Source organism: Xenia sp. Carnegie-2017, unplaced genomic scaffold, assembly GCF_021976095.1.
Source record: "Xenia sp. Carnegie-2017 unplaced genomic scaffold, XeniaSp_v1 HiC_scaffold_57, whole genome shotgun sequence".
Taxonomy (NCBI): Eukaryota; Metazoa; Cnidaria; class Anthozoa; order Malacalcyonacea; family Xeniidae; genus Xenia; species Xenia sp. Carnegie-2017.
The window spans coordinates 688,868-708,793 of record NW_025813523.1 but is presented as its reverse complement, the minus strand read 5'-3'; positions in this window follow the sequence as shown (position 1 = coordinate 708,793).

The following is a 19,926-nucleotide window of genomic DNA, read 5'->3' as shown; positions in this document are numbered from 1 at the left end:
ACACCTAATTAACTCATTCTGAGTAGTTTTAGAAGTCTCATAGGAGGTATGTTTATCATGATGCTTAAGATGGGCTTCCAAAGTGGTGTCCCCAGCACGAACACGGAAGTTTAATAGTCAATAAAATTACAAACATGCTTTTCAGAATATTCACCAACGTCAGGATGATACTGAGAATCATCGTGATGACCTCTAAGTGGTAATTGAAGGCGACCTGCAAGAATGATGGTATCAACTACTGGAACTAATTTTTTCCTATTTTTCTGAAACCTTTTTCTTTAAGTTACTATCAATCATGACATTTATTGGCTGAAACTTTACCGGAACTCTGATCCAAGATATCCCTTAGAAGAGCCGACGTGAACATGAAGACCTGATGATGTACTTTATATGCATTTTATTGCACTTGAGGCATCAGGCCAATGTGTTAATGGCTCTGAAAAATATTTTTAATTCGACTGTTTTGGAAACCTATCACCAAACAAAACACAGGGTAAGCATAAAGCACCATTAAGACTTGGGAATACGAGCCAAGATAATCCTTCAGCCAATCATGTCGAAAGGACCTACTGCGATCATTTGCATCAACAGTTTCAGGAAATTCAGAGCATTCATCAGGTACGTATTTCTCCCGCAAGTGAAATATAAGTATTTTTTTAGCCACTTGAACCCTTAATCCAATGCTTAATCCAGGTCCTGGAAACAATAACATTGCTCAGTGAATGCACATTGTTGCACAAAATTCTCATAATACTATCCCTAATCCTGACAATATGTTTATTTTCTAATGCTTTCGCTGTGAGGACACAAAAATTTAATTAATTTTCGGATAAAGAATTCATGATCATTATTCACACAACGAAACAAAGTACACCATACCGAGACGAGATTCGAACCTGCAAAGGCGAATAGAAAAATGCTCTTGGTAATTTCGACAAAAACGGATTTCAATCACACGAGCAAATTGTTTTTATTTTGAACTAGGGAAATTTAAAATTTGATTTATTTTTTCCGCTGCTGTAGGAATTTAACTACGTCGCGTGCTGAATGTGACGTAGTTCAATCCGCCCTGTGGTTTGTTATGATGTAAGGTTTGTCAACTATCTCGACTTGTTGGTTGTATGACAAGATGAAGGGTTTGTCAACTGTCTCTGACGAAGGGATTTCAGTCATTACTCGTAGTTTGTAAAAAAATTAAAAAGAAACAAGTTGAAGCAGTTTAAACCTCAATTAACTTTTATGCGTTATATCATGGAACACCCACAACTTCGAAAATACCTAATGCCCTGGTACTGTTTAAGATTCAGTTGCTCATGTAATGCTTTGTGCACAATTGCTGTATGTACAAGTAGTTAAGGTGCAGGTGAGTAAACGGAGCTCTTACCCGTGTCAATTAGTTTCCAGTCCTAGAAGTAAACAGGGCGCGCGTGTAAACCGGAAACGATATAAAATGAACGAAGGTTGCTATCGGATGACATGATTAATTGAAACACGATGAAACTTAATGAAAATTGTCAATTGTTTTCTATTCTTAAAGCAATATTAGATCCGTTTTCTTTTTTCCTTTGCAAATATAAAAAAGGAGAACACGTTACAATTTTAATGAGTTAAAGTTATTTGGTATTTTTTGTCTTACTAAAACGAAAATGGCTTTAAAAGCAGACATTGAGCAAGCAAGGAAAGTGAAGGAATCGTCCTTCGAATTTGAAGATGAGAGCCATGTTTTAGATGAACGCCAAAGCAATATACAGAATAAATTGTTGAAGTGCTATGCCACTGAAATTGGTTTTAAAATATACGAACTTGTGGAAAAAGACTGTGACCGTTGTCGCGTTGACCATCTCTCACAAAAACGCCATGAATGCTTGATGATGCCTAATGATGAAAGGGTAGCGATTTACTTTGAAGATGCAGTATCAAAAATTGATGAGGAAGAAGTCATGAAATCCTTCTTTGATAGCTTACAAGACATGACTCCGATAGTAAATGGGCTAGAACGTATCAAGTACACTTGCAATGATTGGAAAAAATATTTTTGACAGAAAAAAAGAACAAATTAGAACATGAGACGTTGATATTCTTAAATAAATTTTATTGAAATAAAACATTTTTATTTTATTGGAAAAAACTTAATGATCACTCTGAAATAAAAAATCAATCCTACCTACTGTTCTACTGTATCAATTTTCAAAGATAAAGAATTCTAAAATATATACTCAAAAAAATCTTCGAAAATCTCGACTTCTTCGTCAAAACATCTGAGTATAAAGCAATAGACATACATAAAAAACGACTACAACATTTAGCAAGCATATTAATTATTTGACTTACAAGCAAATGGACATGGATGGCAAGCATTCAATCAGTCTTTCTTCCACCTCCGACAACATGGATTTTATGTTCGCAACTTGGGGGCAAATTACCCAACTTTCAGACTTCGCACTGGCCTAAAATAATGAACAAAATCACAACATAAATTTTCTAAAGTCATATCTAACATTGAAATTGTATTCCAATTCAACACTCAAAATTGGCGTGATTCTGTTTTGTGTAGCCATTCTACATGGTAGAGATTCGCCGTTTGCTTAAGACTTTGCATGAGTTTTTGTGAGTGCTTTTACTTGCATATTATTGACATAGGCTCTTTTGTTAGCAGTAATTTTCCAATGGATCGATTATTTCCTTGGCATGCGTGCATTTCAGATTGAATGAAGGCATTAAAGTATTAAAACAGTAAATTAACTCGTATGTATGCAGGCCTAATGTATTTCAAACACCATAATTAAGATTGTGAAATAACGTGCAACCATTATCAGTTTTGGTTTGGAAAAAATATTATGTATCATAACTGTCTTAAAAATTATAGCTATGAGTCTTAACAATTATTATCTGCAATTTTAACTTGTCATATACTATGACAACAAGCAAGAAAGAAATTTTTCATCATTCGTGTGGAGAAAAGATTTTGACGGAAATATGAAGCCTTAATCAAACAATAAAAAAGGCAGACAAAACTTAAGTAGTATAAGACATGGGGGTATCAGCGCAAAATAAACCATGGTTCAAAGGGTAACCAACGCAAAAGGTCATGTAAACAAAGCTGCGCAAAAACTCATTGTTTCAAAGTAATGGGGAAAAGGCCGTTTCCAAAGGGATACCACCAACGCAAAGGCCATATAAACAAAGCTGTAATAAAAGCCCATGTTCTCAAAGTAGTTGGGAAAAAGGTGGTAAAAATCTCGAGTTTACAATCTATCGTTTAAAAATATGGAATCTATATGTTTTTGAAATATATAGGTGCGTTTAAATTATACAAATTAATGTTAACATAGCATCGGTTCGGAGGGGCTCGGCAGCGCAAATTTTAGCGTAGCTAAAATTGAGCAGAATGGAAACTGAGAATCCTCAGCGACAGTGAATTGATTCACGAAGTGAAATCAGGAGCACACCCGTAGTGTCCGAAGGACAACAGACATTAACATATGCTCTTTACAAGCAATCTTTACAAATAAATGTTAACAAAGCATCGGTTCGGAGAAAATTCGGCAGCATAGATCATGACGTGATATCACAGTGTATTACTCCATGATCGAGCAGAAATAATTTTCGAGAATCCTTAGGGCTCGGCAGGGAAAATTTTCTCGAAGAAAATATTTAGGCAAAGTGATGAAGAATTCGAAAATTCGGAAATAACAGAGAAACTTAATATATGCTCTTTACACAATCAGTTTTAACAAAGCATCTTTTTATCATTGTTTCGCTGCGAAAATTCCGGCTCAAGCCGGAATTTTGAGCGCAACATGCATATGCTCTTTACATAATAGGTCTATGTTTTTTAATTACTGTCAGGCGTGTGCTTAGTGCATGTTTTTTTTTATGTTTTAAATACATTTATATAAATGCAATAACAATTAATACAAAAATATATATACAATAAACCGTTATTAATTACTGGTTACAAAAAGTTATGTGATGATAGTCAAAAATGAGGAGCAGGTATGTAATTTTACTCTAACAGAGGCCTACGCTACATGCTTACTACACATTATAACTGTTTGTTAATATTTAGTTATTTGAATTAATAAGATAATGCCCATAAGCATAAGTTGAACATCCATCATTTAATATGTATCGTTTATCATCAAAACAACTTAGTGATACTTTATTAATTTCATAACTATTAAGTTGATGGTTTACACTTCTAATAGTTTTCATTGTATGATGCATTTGTTTGTTTTCAAATAGTGTTGTTTTATAGTCTTCATGTTTTATTTCACTCTTAATAATATTTTCTTAATTCCTTTAGCTTTTTATCTCCTTTATTATTATCTTTAATATAACTACACATCTTGCTTCTTAAATCAACAAATTCTTTAACTACTATTACAGCAGCTTCGTCTTTAAATTTACCGATAATTTTTATTAGTCTTATCATAATATTGAGATCTTGTTGATAGTCACTGTTGTCGAATTTATCTTTATCATTCCAAAATCTTGATAGAATATCTTCAGTTTCGATTTCATATGTTAAACTATCTGTATCGGTGAAAAGAAGTTCAGCTTTATCACCATATTTCTTCTTGATATAATTGTAATGAAAATCATACATCAACGTTTTACTTAAATCTAAGATGCACATACCCACATATGCCGGCCTGTTAAGGGTTAGTGTTTCTTTGATCTTATGCACAGCCACAAGCTCCTTATTGAAAATTTTTACTACTTACATAAGTAGGTTTGGAAACTAATTTTAATAATTTATTTTATTAGTTTGGATGAATTCTTTGAAGTAATAAAGTCTATGTATTTTTCAACCATGGAGATTGATTAAATTTCAATACTCAGTGGACTTTAGTTAACTTTAACCCAATCTAAGTATATTGAAGATTTCTATAATGTAAAACGTATTTGTATTTATTTTGCTGTAGGTATTAACTTATTAAATAAACCTGTTGATATATTATAATTAGAAGCAATTGTCTTACAATATTTTGACAGCATGTCGCTGATACCTTAATTTTTCTGGTGCAACAGGATAATCGTTATGTAGATCATGTAGTTGTTTAGGGTATTCTAAATCAACTTCTAAAATTAAACCTTTTACTATCTGCTTGATATTCAGCAAGGTTTAAGTTGTTAATCTGTTTCTCAGTTAACCATTTGAAACAACCAGTAGGTAAGTTTTGTGACATAGCCCATCCATGAAGATTATTAGCATCCAAATACATAATATATTTTGAGGGTTTATTCTTATCAGATGTTTCCATATACTTGTTATTAGCCTTACCATATCGATTAGAAATGTAACTAACACCTCCTTTCAGTCCCCTCTCAACGAATTGAAACATGTCAATATCAGTCATTAGTTCTAATTTAATATCTGTCATTTTAAGCATAGCATCCCACGACAACCCTGGTGATGTGAAATAGTGGCATGGATCTAATTTATAATATTTAAGACATGTTTCCCTAAAGTTTTCAAATACGTCACTTAATAGAAGGATATCAGATTTCAGATACAGGTCGTGATACTCACCCATGTTTTGAGATTGAATGTATTCCAAACATTTTGAGCATGATTATAAGTCATCTGATATATTTTCGTCAGTAAGAACACTATAAAAGTCCTCTTTTGAAGGTAACCCCTCATTAAATTTTCAAATGAATTCATATAATCATATGGATATATACCTTTTTTCTCATTAAATTAAGTTTTTCACCTTCAAACTGCTTAGAGGTGTATTTAAACGATTCTTTAGGTAAGTTACTAACAAGCTTATCAAGACTAGAACTCATAAATTGAAAACAGTCAATGAAGGTTAGGTGGTTACCTAACATAAAAGCCATATATTTTTCCATATTATTTGGTATACAATTTATATTCATCTGAATATCTTCTCCTTTTTTGTTTTTGTATGTATGCTTCTTAACAATAGCTCCGATCTCTTGCATTATGAAGTGACTGTCGTAACCACATGATTATGAAATATTACTGGGATCTTTAATTTACCAGAGTCTATTCTAAGTTTTAAATTACAATCTTGATGTTCCGAGCCTCTGTATTTGCCAGTGATATGACAATGATCTCGAACTCGAATGTCTTTGTTAGTATATTTTTTGTTACAGATATGACATTCATCAGCTTTTTTAAATTCTTCTTCATCATCAGAGGTCATTTTTAATGGTTTATTAAAATGGGTTTTCATAATATTTTACAATATTTAACTTCTTTTAACATAGCTTCCATAAAATTTGTAAACAGCCTTTTCACCTCTATATAGTTGAATTTGTTTAGTGAATTTATCATCATAACAACAAACAACTTTATATCCATAACCACAGTCAGTATGTTTCTGATAGGCTTCTGTATATGATTTTTTATTATTTTGGTTACAACTAGATATCTTTTCTGTAATAGCCTCAAAGTCAGCATATATAACAAATGGTACTGGTTGTTGCTTATGATAGTTGTTGAATTTCAATATGTTATTATTTTTATCAGGCATTCTTATTGATTGTATACCATTTATTAATATACAGTTTTCTATATGGTTATTTAATATTTTTTCAGAACTAAAACATTGAAGGCAGCGCATACAAATGTTTTTCTTTCTTTATGCTTTGTTTGATTGTACATAATTTATTAAAATCTTTTATTAATACAAAATGTTTGTTTTCATTATCAGTTATCAATAGTAGTTCCATATGGTCTTCAAATTGTTCTTTTGATATGAATAATGGATATGGTTGTTTATCTTCATAACCAAAAACGTTAATGTTAATTCTGTTTTGCTTTTCGATTTTATTATAATGTTTAACAGTCACTGGAAATTCAATCTCAGAGTAGTCTAATTTGTTAATATATTCCTTATCAGATTTTTTTATTTGTTGTGGGTCCTTATTTTGTGGGTTGATATGTCTAATATGACACCATCTAAAACATTCATTATCTCTATTTTTGATATTAATTAATCCTTTTTTACTATTTTTAAGTTCTTGTGGTAAATTAATGTATGAAGATCGTTGTAATGGCTTGTATTTAACAATATTAAGATAATGATTATTTACTGATTGAATAGACCATCAGAACCTTCTTGAGTGAATCTATCAATCTTGTTTAATATATTTTGTTCTGAAATTTGTAGTGATTCAGTAATATTTTCATTATTTGTAATTGTTAAAGCTTGATTGTTGAAATAAGCAGTCTTTTTGTATAAAAGTAGGTTACCACCATCCTTTGTTTCTTTTTATAAATGTTACCTTAAGTTTCAACAAATTTTAATCCTTTCATTGTTGTTAATAATTCTTTAATATAATATGTAAGATACTTTCTTGTGCTTCGCATTTGTATTAATGGTGCTTTATTGTTAATAATACTTATTTCATATGATTTAGTGTATCCTTTTTATAGCATTGTTTGTTTCTCTTATCTTAACTCTAGGAGTTGGTATTGGTTTTATTTTTATCTGATAGCATCTTTGTTTTATTCTTGCACTTTAACCATCTCTTTTACTATTTCTTCGTTTGGGACTGGTGTTAATAATGTGATTAATTCGTTTTTCTAAGTCTTGAATAACCTTTAAACTTTTTTCTTTAGCATTAGCTCTTAACTGTTGTATAGTCATTTGTTTGATATTGGATTGTGATAGTACTTTGTACTGGTTTGGAATTGAAGTATTATTAACTTCATCCCTAGGCTTTTGATTTAATATTATATTAATTAAATCATTTCTAGTCAACTTTTGGAGCGCATCTCTATTCATCTTATGCATATTATATAATATAGGTATGTCTTTAAATTTACCTTTCGATTCATATATATAATAGTAAATTTTTATTTATTCAACTGACAATTGTTATAATAAGTACAGTCGATATCTTTATCCACTTAAGGATTTTATATACTTCACCAAATAATCTATCATCAAAAATCCTCTTTGTCTTACTATTTTCATTATCTCTAGGGTTTTTAATGGTATACTCCTCCGGCTGGCTAAGCGTATTATATAATAGTTATACATACTAACATTTTTTTTATTAATTAATTTATGTTTAATCATAGTACTAACAAACTTTATAAAATCATTTGTCAATTTCTCAACATATTCAAAAGTTACACACAATCTAATTTTATTATAGAACCATTTTCTTTCTTGAATGAACTGATCGTTGACATTTCCAATCTCTGGTATCCATTCGTTAACTATCTTATAGGTGAACAGAACCACAGTGCTTATAAACATTCATTTTATTGTTATCTGAAATAATTTCTTGATTTTCACAACATAAATATGCCTTAGAGATCTATTAATATAACTATCACATATCTTTTCATCACAAAAGCAACAATTTACATAACCAAAAAACTCTTCTAACTCTTTATGAATCAATTTATTACAATGCATATAATATAATATAACATTATTTATTTAAGTAATTTTATATAATAAATAACCAGATATAATACCAATCTAACCATTGTACAGATTGATAATTTTCATATTCTTAGATGATTTGTAAAAGTCATTTAATTGTGGTTCTCTATGAAATGTTAATCCGTTGTAATGTATTGTTTTTACTTTTCTAAGCGCATCTAAAGCTTTGTTCGTAAGTTCTATATCATTATCAGCATATTGAAGTTCTTGTCTTAACTGTTGTATTTTATCATGCTGCTTGACTTCATTTTCATAGAATGCCTCTTTAGCCAGAAAAGTCCTCTAGAGCTTTGTTGTGACGTCTAATTTCTTCAGCGTAACCGTTTTATCAAGTTTTATGAAATAGAAGCTGGCAAGAGAAAAACCTAAACCATTCACAATAGATCAAAGCTGTTAATCCACTATTAATAAAACTTGTCATATATATTTATACAGATTTAACTGGATTTTCAGGAATCCATTTTTTGTATTGAGCATATTTAACTAGCATTGTTGATGCTGTAACAGCAATAGCTAGTTTAGCAAAATCTTTGATACTGTTTGTGTCTGTTAATTTTTGATTTAGTAGTTTTTTAGACGCCATAGAAAGACCTACAGCAGTTGTTGTCTAAGCACTGCATCAAAAGCTTCATTCATAAATTGTTTCTTAGTCATAGTATTACTCATATATAAAAGGAAATATTTTATTCAAATGAGTCTAAATTATATTTTTTATTTTTGTATCAAAACATGTTTTTCACTAGTTGTTTCTTCTCTTGCTTTATCGTTTGTTAATTTTTCCGGCCTTTATCATTTTCCTTGTTCAATAGAGACTAAAAATAGCAGTTAATACTCCAACTGCTCCAAATAAGAATCCGTAATTAATATTCCAGCTATTGTCCTCAATTTTCTTTTTATGTTCTAATTCAACTATCTCGCATCTTTTTTCTTTAGCAGCTTTCGATATAGAAATAAAAGCGTTTCCAACTTCGACTCCAAGAGGTCTTTCTCTCTTAACTGTAGTTATCTTTAGGTTTTCTTCAGACATATTATAATACTGTAGATTTTGTTTATAGATAACTCACAGGTAACCTGAATAATCTTATAGATAACTCACAGATCATTATATTTTTTGTTATATTTACTCACCATACCATCTATAGTAGTACAATTTTCTATTATAATATCATCTATTACTTTTATGTCAGATAGAAATATCACTTCATCATAAGGTAATCCTCTTAAATGATCTTATATCCATAAGTATTTTTTCATATGATGTATATGCAAATTTACATTTCTAAGTTATTATTAATTTTACTCTTAACTATATAACCTTGAACTAAAGCACCTAACCACTCAGGTGCCTATAACTATCGGGTTCAGGGTTACGCTACCAACAATAGCACCATTTGAGACTAGAAAATACTTCCCATGTTTAATGATAGTCTAATTTTTTTCTTTAATTTATTATACTTCCATTTATAACAGGTATACATCTTGTGATAGTATAAATACAACTTTTCAGCTTTTCAAATTCCTCTTTACTCAACTCACTTGAAATATGATTAAAATCTAGAACTTTTTTCATATTATATTATAAGGCGTATTTAATTAATATGAATGATGATATCGTTGATATACCGAGTAAAATAATCATATCTGTTTGATGGGGATTATTTACTATCATTTTGTGTTTATATAATACTGGTTTTATACACTTCATCTAGAGTATCTAGGTGTTGTCAGGGTGTATTATCTTGATGTACTTTTTTTAGTTCTTCCTTTTTAACTCCATAATAATTTATTTTAGAATTAATACCGAATTTCATAGTTTTATTAGCTAATGTTAAAATATTATTATACCCATCAATCTTTTTATCTAATATGATCATACGGCTGGGTATTAAAATCATACCAGGGCTGATTGCCATATTTAAAATAACATTAGTGTCTTTATACTCTTTCTCATGTTAGATATCAATACAGTCGTATCATTCTGTACTATAGTATCCTCTAATAATTTCCTAAAACTTTTGAGTTTGTATGCTTAGCTCCATGATTAACTATTGACCATCTTGTATTCGCCTGAACAGAATTGTATAAACAAAACTTTCAATGCTCTCTTGCAAAGAACTTTTCCTAATTTTGTAATCCCTTCAGAATGATATGCAATGAAGCTACGATAATCAGTAGTTGAATATTGAAATTAAATAATATTTAACAGTTTCTCCATTACCATCTTTTGTGGTTGAGAATTTTAGAATACCTTTATAAGGTATATGCTTTTCAATACCGTAAAATCATATTTGTCTAATAACGATTGATGCTTCATAAATTTCCTGATCTGGTAATACAAATGGTATTTAACAAGGCTTTGTATAATTCTACTTTATCATAATTTAAATGATTAAACCCAATACCGCATAAAAACTGGCAACATATGCCCACAAATCATAGCGTGTTTTCTTCTTTTTATAATTTAAATGACTTTTAATATTGTATCTTATACCAGTCGGCTGTTCTTTTTACTTTTAATTTCACTTGACCACGTGGCATTTATAGGTGGTAAACTACTCATAAAATAATCATTCTCTGTGGCATACAATCTAAAGTTACAGATATCAACATTTACCGGTCTTGAAATGTAGGTTTTACAATAAACTTTGCGGCTACTATAGAAAATAATATTATAGCAACTAAAATTGTAAATGATGAAATGGAAAAATTAAAAATTTATTAAAGATAACTATCAATCTAAAACTGAAGATGAAGATGAAGAAATCCTCATGTTTGACTTCACATCACATAAATGTTTGTAACAATTAATTAATACAAAACAGTTTACCGCATATATACCTTTTGTAATAACTGTTTGCTGCAGGCGGTTATAAAACATTGTATTATTATACATGCGCTGATATTTACATGTATGCTGGTTACATAAAACAACCATTATTAAAAACATGCACTAAGACAGGCGCTTGTCGGACAAATTAAAAAAACATATAGATTCCATATTTTGTAAAACATTGTATTGTTATACATGCGCTGATGAAATGTACTAGCTCCATTAAGCAACCATTGTTAAACATGTACATGTGACACGCGCTTGTGGACAAATTGAAAAAATATATAGATTCCATAGTTTTGTAAAGAGCATAATAAGCCTCTGCCATTCTCAATTCTTCAATTCATCGAATATCACTTTGGGCTCCAATTTTCTCTTCGAAAAATTTTCCCTCCAACCCTCAGGATTCTCGAAATTCATTCCCCTGCTCGATCATAGGGTAATATCCTTCGTGATATCACATCATGATCTGTGCTCAATTTTCTCAGACCGATGCTTTGTTAACATTTATTTGTAAGATTGCTTGTAAGAGCATATGTTAAATGTCTGTTTGTCCTTCGGACACTAAAGGTGCGCTCTGATTCACTTCGTGAATCACCCACCGTCGCTGAGGATTCTCAGGGCTCCATCCCTGCTCAATTTAAGCTACGCTAAAATTTGCGCTTCTGAAATCGAACCGATGCTATGTTAACAATTTGTAAATTTAAACACCTATATATTTCAAAAACATATAGATTCTATTTTTAAACGATAGATTGTAACCTCGATTTTACCACCTTTTTCCCACTACTTTGAGAACATGGGCTTTTTGCAGGCTTTGTTTATATGGCCTTTGCGTTGGTATCCCTTTGGAAACACGGCCTTTTCCCACTACTTTGAAACAATGACTTTTTTGCGCAGCTTTGTTTACATGACCTTTTGCGTTGGTTACCCTTTGAACCATGGTCTTATTTTGCGCTGATACCCCAATGTCTTATACTACTAACTTAATCCTTGAGGTAATTAGAATCGGCTAGCACAGCTAGAGCCCACATATTTACGAAACTGTAGGTTTACTATTTTGGTATTTTCATGGGAAAAATTTTAACGGAAATATGATTGAAAAGCCTTAATCAAACAATTAAAAATGCAGACAAAACTTAATCCTTGAGGTAATTAGAATCCACTAGCACAGCTAGAGTCCATATATTTATGAAACTGTAGGTTTACTATTTTAAATATTTTGTCAACGGATTTTGCGAAGACACTAATACTGTGTATGAGTTTTAGGGTAAAGTTTATCACGGCTGCCCCTTATATCTTGATTTGAGAGGTGAAAATCCTTATCACAGAGGGACAACACTAAAAGACGCGTACAATCGAACCATTGAGCGTGAGAAAAGATTATTAGAGTTAAGGTATAATGTGAAAACGATATGTGAGTATGATTTCAAACGACTGAGACAGACACCGCAAATGCAGTATTTTCTAAACACACACGAATTCATAACAGACCTATGCCCGACTGATAGTTTTTTTGGAGGTAGAGTTGAAGGCTTTAAGTTGTTTCATAAGGCTGAAGAAAACGAGAAAATCTTTTATTACGATTTTACAAGTCTTTACATGTTTGTTATGAAAAATCGACGTTATCCTACAGGTCACCCCACAATTATTCGCAAAACCTTTAAAGACCTTTCTAATTACTTTGGCAGAATGGATTACACGGCAGAATGTCATCATTCAGAAAACGAGCGTGCTTTTTGGGGACTTTTACCATTGAAATGACTAAGGGAATTGAAAAAGGCTACAAAGTTTTAGAGATACATGAAATCTGGCATTTGGAAGAAAGCTCTGACAGCTTATTTAGCGAAAATGTCAATTTCTTTTTGCGATTAAAACAAGAGGCTTCAGGCTACCCCGCATGGATTTCCTCAGAATCAGACCAGGCAAAATATATCAATGACTACCTAAAGCATGAGGGAATTCTATTGCGTAAGGAGAAAATTGTAAAAAATGCAGGGTTAAGATCACTAGCAAAGCTTTGTTTGAATTCACTGTGGGGTAAATTTGCACAAAGTAATGACATGTTAATTACTGAATTTATTCACGACACGCTTGTATTGTACAATCCACTAAATAGCGCCGATACCGAGATTCACGATATGCAATTACTGAATGACGATTTAGTTGAAGTTATTTACAAGTGTCATTGTGAGTTTCAAAAGGAAAATAAAACAACAAATATTTTTATTGGTATTTTTACTACTGCATGGGTACGTTTAGCATTATACAACGAGTTAGACCGATTGCATAATAATATTTTATATGGACACCGTAGTTTTTGTTGCAACGCCTGATTCAGAAAAGCCTCCTCTGGGAGACTATTTGGGGGATTTGACTAATGAAATTGACAAAGGCGAGCACACTACTGAATTTGTCTGTGGAGGTCATAAAAATAATGCTTATACAGTTAGTAATGGTAAACAGCATTGTAAAATAAGAGGTTTCACATTGAATTTTAAAATAGCTTGCTTTTAAACTTTGATTCGTTAAAAAAATGATTTATAACTATGTAGAAAACCATCAACTGTAGAAATAGCAGAATGTAAAATAGTAAGAGCAAAATGGTTGCGCAATCTTGTAAATAGAAATCAAATTAAAAAATATCAAGTTGTCTTTGACTAACGAATAATAATAGACGAAGGTGCCGACACTTGAAAGTTCACACCATCAGACTTCTCCCACACACTATGCGGTGACAGATGATATTTTGTTTACATCCGTTCATCAAATTGTGCAAGAAAATGTCATGGAAAGAGGGTCTGAAGAAAGGGGAAATTAGCAAGTCGATGGATATTATGCTAACCGACTTCAATCACGGTGAAGAAGTCTTTTCCGAACGACAATCAGATATGAAGTTTCTAGATGACAGTTATCAATCCGACAGTGAACTTTCATTTTACAGACAAGTGGATCAACAAATATAATGCCAACGCAGGTAAATTAAATTTACAAACATATTTGTTATACATTTAGAACAAAAAAAGAAGATGATTAGTTAAACAGTTTTGAATCAATGACAAGCAAACTAACAAACAAATATACATATTTTTAGAATGAGGTTGTTTGACACATTTCTACACTGGACAAGGCTGACGATGATTGAACACGATACGCAGTCATTTCTATGTGATCGGTATGTACAGAGGGGAAACAGCGACGACAATTGTGAACTATGCAATACATCAGCATTATACAGACAAATATGGAAACTAACGTAGAAGGAACCAACACATAAAAGTTGACAGTTTTTGCTTTCGCTGGTGGAACAAAATACATAAACGATGAAGGCGATACCATTGATTCTGACTGTGATGGTGATAACGACAAGGAGGGTGATGAATGTAAAGACGAAGACGACAGCTGCGAATGAAACGGTGGTGATGTTGATGATGAGAGTGGTGGTAACAGTGGTAATAACGACAACAGGGGTGATGACTTTGAGCTTGAAAATGATATCGCTGAATGTGGAGGTGTTGATGACGTTGACGGCGACAACAGCAAAGATGTATACCATAATAACAGCGACTGTGATGAAGTTGAAATGGAGGTTGACATATTAAAAATAATCAGCGAGGGATGAACATAAAACTTTCGGAGGGACGACGGAACGTGCGATGATTTACATGTGGTGGACATAATCAACGACGATGGAAGAGGAGAAAAACTGACGAACGACTGAGGTAAACGATTTCTTGTGGCTGACGTACACGAAAAAAGTGGTGTCACAGACGAAAATGAGTTCACAGGCGTCAAATACAAATCTTTTTTTCTGGTTGGACACGGATCATACAACACATTTAACATTGAGAAATTTACAGGACAGGACAGAGGGTTTTCACGTAAATCAATGTACATAAGTCTTGGGTACGCACGAATAACATCAAGTTCATTCACAGCTTTAATGTTGTTTCGTCTCAACGACAAAATCCTTATTCGTGTATCTTTACCGTTCCGACAGGAACATGCTTCAGATTCATGTTAGAACAATCTAACATATGATATCTCTTCACATAACCACATTTTTCATGGGTTGCACACCGCCATAAAAAAAACATGCAGACAGCAAGGAATTCATTATGGAAATTGGAAAAGTTACAAACAACTCTTGTGAACTATGAATGTAGTTACAAAATGAATGAACGATTAAAAGGCATGCCTATGCTTGTGAGGATTTTAAAGTAAAACCATCAAGTGCTTTTTAAAATTTTCTGTCATAAATATATGCTAGAGTAAGACTTGTTCATATGTAATCAAAGAGACTTTGTTGTTTGATTGATGTAGATAATTAGAAAAATATTGCTCATTGTCCAATGTACTCTTAATGTATGCACTTTGTCACTATTTTACAAATACCGCCCCATTCAAACCAGTCGAATCATTTCATCTTTCTTTGAATATGTCAAAATGTTTACTAGCGAGTGGTTATAAAAGTGAAAGCAGAACATGTTTGCTTTTATTTGCGAGACAATGGACGTACGTTTTAGAACACCTGCCTACTTTTATGTGTGTGGTCAAAGTCAGTCAGGCAAAAGCTATTTGGTTAGGTCGATGCTTTATAATTTAAATGAACTTTTTTATCCCGTTCCGAATAAAATTATTTACTGTTATGGCGAACGGCAAAGTGAATTTGGTGAAATGGAATCGAAAATTCCAAACATTTGCTTCGTCGAAGGATTCCCTGAGAACTTGACCGATGTTTTGGAAGGATGTCAAAACTCTTTAGTCATTGTAGACGATCTTATGTCCGAGTGTTCTAATGATCAACGAATGTCGGATTTATTTACCCGCGGGTCACATCATCGCGGAATATCTGTCATGTATTTAACGCAAAATTTATTTCCGCCTGGTAAACAATCGCGAACTATAAGTCTAAATTCTCATTACATGATCATTTTCAAAAACCCTAGAGACATTTTAGGTTTCTCCACACTGGCACGACAAATGTATCCGAAGAAAACGAATTACCTTTTGGAATCATTTCAAGATGCTACAAGCCGCCCTTTCGGTTATCTAATGCTGGATATGCATCAGCTCACACCTGACAATATGCGTGTCAGAACAAATATCCTGCCTGGTGAAAAGCATATTGTCTATGTACATAAGTAATAATCATCGCCATCAACAATCATTTAAGCACTATGTCTAAGCGAATTAGGAACAATCTTCCGTATTTGCAAGTACTCGCAAAATCTAAACCAAAATTTGAAAAGTGATCATCGAATATGGACCTTCTGACGTTATTTTGTGTATTTGTGAATGTACAGTGAACGTGTTAAAAGGAACTGTACCTATATCTGTGAATCAAAAACGTCAATTGTCGAGGTATAAGAAACATCTCAGAGCATTAGCCAACAAGAAAATTTCAAGGGCAAAGAAGAAAAAGATTTTAAATCAAAAAGGAGGAAATCTGCTGACTGCGTTACTACCTCCGGTTTTGACAGTGCTAGGTAGTTTGTTGACAAAATGAAGCATGCCAAGCGTATGATTCTTTACCTGAAGATGTATTTAACAGATACGAAAACAACAAAACTTGAAACTAGTCCGATCATGATGAATATGATGAATAAAGACTCGCAGCTCTCGCATATTCTTCAACAAGACGATATGAGTGACGATCAAAGACAAAAACTTTTTTAACGCAAACTTTGAACAATTCCTTAAATTGAAGCAACAGAAAGATAGTCAGATACCCATGGTACGTGTGGTAGACACTGTTGATGGGAATGAAAAAAACATAATAAGTGACAACGAAAATCAGACATTAGCTGACTCTGTCATTGTACAAAGTGTGCCAAAAAACTATGCGTGAGCGGGCGAAAGCAATATTGCAGCGCCTTAGAACACAGCCAAGTATAATATCTTGGGACGGTTCTGGACAAGTCAAACTTGAGGGAGTCACCATTCCGCAATCAAACATAACAGATCTAATTAGCGATGCTGTGAGAGGAAGGAAAAATTTCAATCCTAAAGGGTCTAAAGAATTCTTTCGTGTTTTATCAAAAATAAACATTCCTCGAGATTTGGTTAGGAACGATATGAGATGGAAGGAGGCTCAAATGGAAACTTCACCACGTGAAGAAAACGAAACAGTTTATCCTAGTTCATCAAAAACGAAATTCATAACGCCCAAAGCTTCCACTACACACAAGAAAACTCAATTACGTTAAGCTATTAATATGTCTTGTAAAGGATTTTTCTTTAAATAAAATCGCAGTTGATATCATTTTCCTCCTTGTTGTCAATGAAAATATGTAAATACAAAATGCAAGCAATTAAGTCACACAAAGAACTTTTTATTGATTATTAAACATTTCAATCTTTTACAAATAAGTTTGTACTTGACTGATTTCCGTTGTTAGGGATTACACTAGTTTCTATTTGAAAATGTTTGTTTACAAAATTCGATACCTTCTTATCGTTTTCAACAGTATTACCATCAAACATGCTTACAATTCTACTCATACTATGGCCTCGCACTCTTTGGCTTAGGTAAAATATACAATATTGTCCACATACATCGGTCCAAATACTTTGTAATTTGCGTGCATTAAAATCCCAATCATAATGTTTCAAATAGTCTCTAAAGAATTTATGATAAGTCTCAGGCGACTGGCCATAGCTGTCGAAGAATTCGGCTTTTCGTTCAGACGGAAAGTAAAATGCAACCCAATGACTTCCAGGTTTTCCGCTGATATCGGTGTTTGCTATAAACCCATTCGGATAACTTTTGATTACTTTAGGTAAACGATTGGCTGGAAAAACACCAAGAAATTTCTTGCTTGTAACAGGATCCGATCTCAAAGCAGACGATATTTGTGAGGTGTTCATTCAACCAATGTAGTCATAGACAACATTCCTCTCAGAATCGATAAAGATCACGTTTTCAAACTCTCCATAGCACACAAGACTAACAGCATTAGTTGGTGCTGTTGAGAATTGTATGTCAATGGCAAGATTTCCTTTTTGCACTGTATTAAAATGTTCTCCCGTACCACACATATCAGGCGTCAAATCAAAACAGTACAAAGCAAAACCCTTTAGAAACTCGTCACGATCAATTCCATTTCCGGCGTTCAAAACATTTTCCAGTGCCAGCAAATTGTGATAGAAATGCTTCTATGTATCTAGGATTGTTACCAAACGACAGCTTGAAAGGTTTAGATGGTAGAGATTCGCCGTTTACAGAAATGCCTAAGGATGAAACGTTGAAATGCTGGAAATTGAATGGGTTTAATTTATAAGCACCATTGAATGCAGCACTTGCAACAAGACCGACGACAAGTGATTTCGGTACCAAACCGTTGAAAAGATTATCTTTTTGCAACGATGGGTTTCCTGATGGAATGATGAAACTTTGCAGTCCACACGCCTTACAGGGTAAACGGCTGGGCTTTTTCAGTGCAACTTCGTGAGACATAGCTCTACTAGGATTCACTTTAACTTTGCGAACTTTTAGATAAACATCCACCAGTTTCACTTTAAATGCTGCATCGTCCTCGGATGCCATTAGGGCAAACTCGTCACTGGTACGGTTCAATACCACTTTCAAATCAACATAGCTAAGCAGGAGGCGTTCACCGAAGAAAACATCACAAAATATAGGGCCTCCCATTTCGACAATTGCACTTCTCGCACTAAACTTACTTCGTGTTTTCAAGCCTTTGTTTGGACTGGCGTTTGCTGGGTCGGCAACCTCCATTTTTGAAGCTTCGTCCTTGTAAAACAACGCAGCTGTCAGCTGGGATTGTTTAGCTGATGGACCATAATTCAAAAGTGTATCGATATATGCACGATAAGGATAAGTTCCTGTCGCTTGGGTTACTAGCTTCCCTTTCAAAACACATCAACTTGCTTAAACAAACTATGCAAGAAATTGTTCACCGGTCCTACTTTAGCGCCATCGTCGAGATTTCCACCGTCAGCTTTCGTTACTTTTGCTCTGACCATCAACATTGTGTTAGACAAGTCAACATAATCTTCTGTACCTGGCGCTAAAAAGGTAATCGGACCGCTTTCAGATACACTAGAGACAGGTGGATGGTCTATCCATCGCCCCTTTTCCAAACTGGTTTGCGTTGGGGTACGAAAAATATATCAAGTTCACTTTTGTACATTCTGCTGATTTTGGATGAACGAACTCCATATTTAACCGAAAATATCTTCTGCTTCTTTAGCTGCTTTATGTCTCTTGGCTGAATGGTAAATGACATGAGAAGACGATGCTTTTCTCTTTTAGCTGTTTTTTGCCTGTTTCTTCTGGGTTTTCCTCTTCCTGTTTGAGCAAACTGTTGTATACGGTTTACAGCTTTTTCCCTGTTTCTTTTGCTGCTTGATTAACACGAGATTTTGCAGACTTTTAAAACTTTTCCCTGAGATAACATCACCCAAAACGCTTGCACCTGTATCGAGGGCAATTTTACCTAGAGCTTTTGTGCCGGTTTTTGCCAAAGGTATTGCAGCTCTAGCCAATCTACGAAATAAACCACCAAGACCATAACCCATCTGCCCATAACCTTTTTGCCAGGATGCTCCTCTAAAGACAGGTTGTGATCCGTATCCTTTTTGCTGATTGAGATAATATTGAACATAACGGTTCTGCTCATATTTTTTTTCTTATGT